Source organism: Tauraco erythrolophus, chromosome 7 (assembly GCF_009769465.1).
Source record: "Tauraco erythrolophus isolate bTauEry1 chromosome 7, bTauEry1.pri, whole genome shotgun sequence".
NCBI classification, from domain to species: Eukaryota; Metazoa; Chordata; class Aves; order Musophagiformes; family Musophagidae; genus Tauraco; species Tauraco erythrolophus.
In genome coordinates, this window is record NC_141471.1 from 47,526,007 (window position 1) to 47,534,273 (window position 8,267).

Here is an 8,267-nt window from a genome sequence, read left to right on the forward strand (position 1 = left end):
TCCTGGGGTGCTGTTAGAGCGGCAAGTGCCGAGCATCCCTCGCTGCACTTGGAGCTGTGCTCTGACTGTGCAAAGCATGGTAAAAATGACAAATGTTCCCAAACTCCCAGCCCAGGTGCCTCACATCCCAGAATTTGGGGATGCTTTTGTAGGTACTTACCCTGGTCCCGCCACACCTCCCTTTGGCAGAGGAAAATGAGGTGACATCAGTCTCCCACCTACCGCACAGGCCTGGGGGAGGTGGGTGTAAAGCGCTTGGTGTGTGGGGCACCTGTGGAAGATGCGTGACTTTGCAGGCAGCCCCGGGCCAGAGCGGTGAGTCCTGAACAGCTGGAAAGGCAATCCTAAACCATTTGCCATTTCCTGAAAGAGGCAGGGGTCTTGCAGAAACACAAATGTGACCACAAGCAGCCGGGGCTCTGGGGGCTGGCAAGGCTGTGAGTCCTGTGCAGGGCTTTGCAACTTCAACACTCTTTCAGTGTCAGGTGTTTGGTGGAAGTTTTTTCCAGATGTATTTGCATAATTAGCACGAAAATAGGACATGGAAAAATACAGCCCTTTCTCCTAAAACGCGACATCGTCAGCTAGCCTGCAGCTGGAGGGCAGGGTGCCACCACCCAGGCAGACATCTCCCCTGCCACAGCGCTCAGCCGCCACGGTCAACCCCAATCCCACTGTCTCTGTGCCTTCCTGAGATTCTGCCTTGTTTTCCATCCTCCCCAAAGATGGTGTTGGTGTTGGGTAAGGACATGGTGGTGGGAACGAAGCCTTGGCCTTCCCTCTCGCTGGCGGGGCTGTGCACAGGGTTTGGCACCCGGGTTTGGGGCCGCCCGAGGCAGGCAGCCAGGCAGCGCCCTGGCCCGTAGCAGCAAGGGGAGGTCAAGGCTGCATCGCGAGCAGCCGCAATTTCAAATAAACGGGATCTCGGCGTTAACACCTATGATTTATGTGCATTTTCAAAGCCCCACATGAATGTCTTTTCAGTCCTTAAAACGTCGCTTTGAAGTATGTGCTGTTCGTTATCTGCCTTCTGTGGGGTAGGGAGGCTGACAGGTTTCGAATGAGATTTTAAATATCTTATTGCAGCATGCGCTGCAAAATCCTTTGTCGCGTCTGACAGCGTAGCCATTCAAACCCGACAGCCGTGCTTATTTGTTTATTTACACGTGATGAGCCTCTTTGCCCTTACACCTGTACCCCAAAAGCAGATTATAAAAACAACTCGGTACGGGATGGTGATTTTGGCAAAGCAACCTGCAGAAGTGCTGCTTGCAGAGCGAGTCAGTCTCGGCAGCCTTGGCCGTCACACCGATGCCAGGAGCCAAGGGACGGCAACGTGGACGCGAGGTGGATGCAGTGCCCGTGACACCCTGCTGCCTCTCTGCAAGTCAAAAGCCGAAGCACTCGCTGCTCGTTTGAGTAGATGGGTAGATGGCCAGCAGTGCTGTACTGTGCCTCAGCTTTTCCAAAATACTGTATAAGTAATGCACGTGGTTTGCTTCCAACTTGCTCCAAATACCCATGAACATCCATGCCCCGAAGGATGGCCACATAAGGGGAGCAGCTGTCTTCTTGGGAGCGGAAGAGATGGGAGGTGAAGAGGCTGTCTGCTGTGGCGAGGATGGCTTGCGGAAGGGAAACCGCACCAGTGGGGATACACTTCCATTTCCATCTCACTCCAGGATGCAGCAGCTCCGGTGTTTTCCATCACCCCGACCCAGGCCACCACGAGGCCAGGGAAGCGTGGCTAGATCATTTCAGAGGGAGGCCACTAGCCAGTAACTATTGCCTACTGGGAACGGCATTTCACTTTGAAGAGAGTATGGAGAGTATTAGGGAGAGCACATGCACTGCCATAGCCATGATAGTTTAATCAGAAATATAAATATCGGCATTTTACAGGTGACTTCTGGGTTTATGCAGGTTCTCCACCATCCCAGAGATGAAATTGTCACATCGAAGGTGAATGGCAGCATGAGAGTTCAGTGGATAAACCAATTTTCTGCCATTTGCATGGACTGGAGGAGGTGTGGAGGGGAAGGTTTTTAAAGGATCGTGTATCAGGCTCCCAGGAGTTGCCTTTACGAAAGCCCTTGCCTCTGAGATGCCTGGTGATGAGTGTGGTTTAGAAAGCTGGAAACTCAACAGCCCTGTGCTCAAGCGAGGAAGGGAAGAGCATCTTGCCAGGTGTTTACTATCCCCCTACTCCCCAGGACACAGCGACATTAAATGACGTGGGGAAACGGGACGCAGGGGAGGGGGAGCGAGAAGCTGCAGAAGGTGGAGGAACAGAAAGGTTTCTGAAATGTGTCAGGCAAAGGCAACTTGCTCGTGGCTGTGATCTCTCTCTGAAACACTGAACCACTGTTCTCTTCAGCGGGTCAGAAATCTGACAAATCCAGCCCGTGGACCGGCCACCTTCAAGATTTTTTTTTCCTCTTTTTTCTTATGAAGAGCCCTCATTGGTCTGCTTTTGGTGAACTGCCAAGCAATTCGCATTAATTTGCCTGACCAGCTGTAAGAACCCGATTGCCCTCCCGCGGCCCTCATTACGCACCCTTCCTGCTGATCTAAATACAGAAAGGTCAGGAGGGTGAGCTCCAGCAAATTATTAGAGATACACCCTTAATTGCTGTGCTGTGTTGGCTTGTTCTCTTATATCTCTACGCTGTCTCCGCAGTTTGGTCTCCTACGGAAAGACTGGTTCCCTTGCTCCAGAAGAGAAAAGATCAAGAAATCCTAGGGGCAAAAAGGTGGGCAAGGGGGGCTGATCTCCTCATGGCCAACCCCTCAAAGGCCTTCTTTACACCATGGACCTTGAAAAAGAAAATATTTCTTACTGGCTCATTCACAACATGCATTTCGTATGTCCAGAGCTTTGACTATTGCACTTGCTTGAGAGAGGTGCTGAAACAGCTGTCCCCGCACAAGTCTGGTCTATGCAGGGCTTTCAGCGGTGCTTGCACCATGACAGCTCTACACACATTAATGTATTAAACGCATTAAGTGTCCTACTGCAGCACAGCAGCGATGGGTTCTTTCAGAGACTCAAGCTGAGTGACTGTTGCCCAGCAGATCAGCATTTAACTGCTGAGCAGCCACACTGGGGTTACTAAAAAGTGGAAAATTCCTGGCTGCTATGGTATTTCCAACCCGCTCTTTGGGTGCTGCATCATCCCCACACACAACCCCATCCACATCATCCCCTGAGGCTGGAGTCCAGGAGCCACCACACGGGTATCTTGCAAAGTGTTCCCCACTTGACTTCCCTGCTCCTGAGAATACTCAGCTTTCCAGAGTGTCTAGACAGCGATTTGTGTTTTTCTTGTCTTTAATGAGGAATGTGGCTGTGGCTGTCCTCTTTGCTTTGGGATGTTTTTTTTTTTTAACCCATTGCCATGGTAAATGGAGTTGAGGAAAGAGCAAGAAAACTGGGAGGAGTGATCCAAGCCAAGAAGACGTTGTGAAGGAAAGGTGAATTAGAAATGTGCGGTTTCTCAATTAAGTTTTAAACTACCAAAAAAGGTTAGTTAAGAATCTATACAGAATGAAGATTCTGCTGCTCCCACAAATCCTGACATCCTCCTTTTGAAGGCAATGCTTGAACATCCTGTTGCTTTGGCATTAAGAAATCAAGCACATAAATAGTGATGAAGATCTGGGCTATGAAAAATCCACTTACTAATTAACAGCCTTCCCTGGTGGCATTGCGTTTTCCAAAACGTGAACTTAAATTAAAAAAAATCATCAAACAACCCCCAAATCTGTCCTCCTCCAAGTCCCTGCTTTTTAGGAATAGGAAGATCATGTGCTAAATATGAGGGAGAATATACTGATGCTCTGTCATCTTCCTGGTCCTGCAGGCAGGCAGTTTTGAAGTCTCTATTGCTCTTGCCACCTCGACCAGCAGTATCATGCCATGTTGCTGGGCACTGTGCGCTAACAATGAGGTGTCTCCAGGCTTGATGGTGCTATGCATTTATCAAAGCAATGGCACATTACATTTGTGAGCAGTGTACTGAAACACAATGGAAATATTTGATGACTCAGCAAACCGAGGGTGACACAAGAGCGCTGTGGATCACTTCACCTCAAGTTCTGTAGATATTTTCATTCATCCTCCCTTCATTCTGACCCTCAAAGCCCAGCATGGAGCCTTCATTCTACTGTATGCAGGTAAAAAAACACCAGCTAATTTTGCAAGAAGTTGGTTTTCCTTGAAACTTTCTGAAGCACAGGCTGCGTACACATGTAATAGTCAGTGCCCTTTTGAAAACAGTATGACTCATCTGAAATATAGATGTGATGGTAGGAATGCAGAGTTGTGAACTTTGTTTAGGGCTGGCCGGCTGAGGGTCAGCAAGCAGCCAGCTAGACATGGCCTGAGATGAGGCTTAGCAAGCCCAGGCCGGATACAGGGATGGGAGAAATTGAGAAGAGAGCACTGGACAGCTTCTGCCCTTGCATCTTTTTTGGGCATAGAGGTTGGTACACCACAGTTTCTGTCTTTTTCACCAAGAAGTGTCTGCCAACACTGTTGTTCATTGTTGGATCTGTGTAGTTGTGAGCAGACTGTGTAGCCAGGGAGGCCAAGTGGGGGGTATGTTATGAGTTGGCTTATTAAGAGCAGAAAGGTGATTTTGCAAAGACCTGCATGTCATAGGGCACCATAATCTCTTCAGGCAAACAAACAGGATTTTTTGTCAATATGCGATCCTTTATGATATTGAAAGGGCACAGAGCTGCAGACTGTCCCTGATTTTCAGATGAATTGCTCCACTAGTATAAAAGATATTCTCATAATAGTCCCAAATTAGTTGATTGCTTGAAGTGCCAGAATCCTTAATGCTCTGCTATTTTAAACATATGGAAATTGATTCAACACTTATCATCTATTTAGAGATGTAAATTTATTGAAAAAGATGCCACTTCTTCCTAAGCTTCAGGCAAGCTCTGATACTTAGCTTTCTGGGCATAAGCAGGTTTTTACGAGGACTTGTGATTTTAACTACAGTGATTTATTTTCCTTCTGAAGGCTGGGAGAAGCAGAGGAAAATTGACTGTATTGTCTAAAGAGAAAAAAAAAAAGATACTGATACAAGCACTGGTGTGAACTGACACAGATATCTGTGCAGTATCTGGCACATTGTAGCCTGAGGGTCTTCTCCCAAGCACGACACTGGCCCAGACCTTGCCCTAACTTCTGCTGCAATTGCTCTGTCAGTAGGTCCACACTGATGTTGGAAGCACCACTTATTTCTGTTACAGTCACTGCTTTAGGGGAAGAGCGCTGAAAAAGAGCGCGCAGGCAGTGATGGCAATGACATTGATCGGTCAACACCCCATGGAAAAGAAAGCTCCTACTCTTTCTCAAGAGCCTACGCTTCTAAAAGCAAAAAGCATTGATCATTCATCTGCAATTAAAAGCTCTTCTCTGGAAGTCAGACTGGTTCCCAATGTCAGTCTGTTGGGATACCTTCCTGCATGTCAAGGGCATGGGGCTGCTGTTAGGATTAGATGAGAAAATCTGCAGCCTTCTTTTTGATTTGGCATAGTCACTTAGCACCTTATAAGATGGAGATTTGTGTGTATTACATAGGAATGCTGTTCGTGCCTTAAAGCTTGTGAAAATATGAGTTTCTCCTGTGGAAAAAGATTTTTTTTTAAAAAAACGTTAAGCATCAGCTCTTTGATCATGTGTTGTTATTCAGCATGATTCATATATTAATACCATACTGAGAATGTCTCTATAAATCTTAATATTATGCTTCTGGGATTAAGCAATATTTCTTGATGTGTTTCTTATCCCAGTATTTTTGCAGAGAAGCTGGAATGGAGCCAGTTCACACAAGGCGCCTACATGTGAGTGGTTAGCTGAGGTCAGGAGAGCACTTAGGAAGTAAATGCCCCAGTCCTCCTCACTTACCCTGCTGTGGTTTGCATCCTGGAGAGGGCACATGAGGTGGATTCCTCTCAGATGAAAGGCGCACAGTGCGCACATTGCAATCTCAGCGCTCTTCTGCGTTACGGATCCGCTCCCAGACTGTACTACTTGCTGGCGTAGACACAGCTACAGCGTATTTACTGCACCTTAAAATCTCTTGAAGGCATTTGGGAAGTGAGTTGACTGGCTGGACTACCTAACCACCAAACCTGGTTAATGTTTAATCAGGGACTTTATTTTCTTGTTTACACCAGTTTATTTATGATGCTGAGTTCAGCCTCAGTAGCGCAGAGGAAAAATCTGGATCTGTTCCTGAGGTAAAGCACCTTAGTCTTTTGCATAAGCCTGAAATCATTATTTTGGAGTAAACCAGGGATACCATAGAGCTGGTTTTTGGGAGTGCCCATTCACTTCTGGGTGTCAGGTTCAATCAGTATCTTTTCCCCCAGTGAGAACTACTGATCTCCCTTGTCTTAAGCCCCATTGCTCCCCTCGTAACGAGCAGGAAACCACCAGAGCCTGCTGATGCTGAGCGGTCCCATTCCTACCCTTCCACCTTTCCTCTCCTCCATCCAGACCCAAGCAACGAGCTCTCTCCCTTAATTACTCAATGGCCACGTTCATAGACTTCTTACATCATGAAGGAGAGGGTGACACAACCACCAGCATCTCCCATGGCACTCAAAGCCTCTTCCTCGTGCCGGTGACCTCTCATGTTGGTTGTGCCGGGCTGCTACAGGGTTATGGTGTGACCCGGCTGATGGCATCCTATGTCTGGCATCACTGGATGGACACCCAGCTTCACGTCCCCTCCACCTCAGTCCCATCAATGGCCCTGCTGTCATCTTCTCTGTGCAAAACACTCCCAAACCTCTCCTCCCATTCAGCTTCCCAAGGCACATGTGGCACGGCCTGTGGCTCTGGCACAACTGAAAGTTTTGGTATGCGTCCCGTACGCTTACTAAGTTTTTGCCACCTTTGTTACGTGTGATGAGTGTCCAGGTCTCGTATTGCAGGCTCTGTGTTCCTCGTGGACTAATCCCGAGACTTATCTGAAGCATTGGAACCCATGCTCCTCACTGAAGTATTTGATCGTTGTTTTCCTGAGCGGATGCTTGTTTATTTTTGTTAGTGATTATAATGTCTGGCAGTAGGAAAACATCAAGGAGGTATCAGAGCTACAGAGGAAAAAGCCGACTCCCAAGTGATAAAGGGGTGATGGCAGAATTTATGGACTGGCTGGGGCTGCAAAGAAGTGGACAATTACATCTTACTTCCAACACGCAGGGAATGTTTTCCTTCAGGCCAGGCCCTGTACAAGTGTGCCTCAAGGGTTTCACACAGGGTCCAACAACAAAGCGAGCTGGTCTGGGAAGAAACGGCAGGCCAGGATTTTCATGCAAAACCTTCAATGTGGTATTTAGTGCATTTTTACACTCTGCCCTTCACAAAGCCCTGTTTTTACAAAAGTTTGGGAGAATTAAAATCACTGGCAGATGCATCAGAACCTACAGATTGTGAGATTTGAAGTCAAATTCATACAATTCCTTCCCAGATATCCCATCAGTTGTCTCATTTAGTTTGTCGGTGCCATTTTTAAAACACACAGTTCAACTAAGTCCAACAGCACACAGAAAAAAACCATGTCAGCCTCACTCCAGCCCCTGCTTCCACCAGTATCTGCCCAAAACATCTGGGAGATGGGGAATCCCCCACTACCCACAGCACATAAAAACCCAGTGGCAGAGCTAAATGAAACTTAGCAGGGCCAAGCACCTCACCAAAACTCTTGCGCAAATCCCTTTGCAGGATATTTTTCACCCGCTTTTTCTCCAAACTCGACCTCTCCCAGCCACAGGGCAACGGTAGCAATGAATTTTGTGTTTTATTTACAACTGTGCTGCAAGATCAAGTCAGGTCAGTTCAGGCCACGGCTCTGTGAGAGTGTTTCGCCCTTTCTTTCTCTGTTGTCCAAAGGAATACTATTTAGTCCCAATAAAGGCAAAGCCAAGGACAGGGAGGAAGATGAGTCCATTCACAAGGTCTTTGTCATTTACAATAAATTTAGAGCAAGGGTGAATACAGCTAATGCATTTGTAACATATCAGCAGTCACCTCCTTTCCTGTAAATTCCTGCAGGACTTTGGCAGCAGAAAGCGTTCATGTGCTAGAAATAATGGAATTACGAAAGAAAGAAAGGGAGTGTAAGCAGTGGCCATAGGAAGAAATAGCTAAACAGACACCTTTCAATTTATATACACACTCTTCTTACATAAACCAGAGGTAGTTATCAGTTAACTAACTAACCACTAGTTCGTTAATT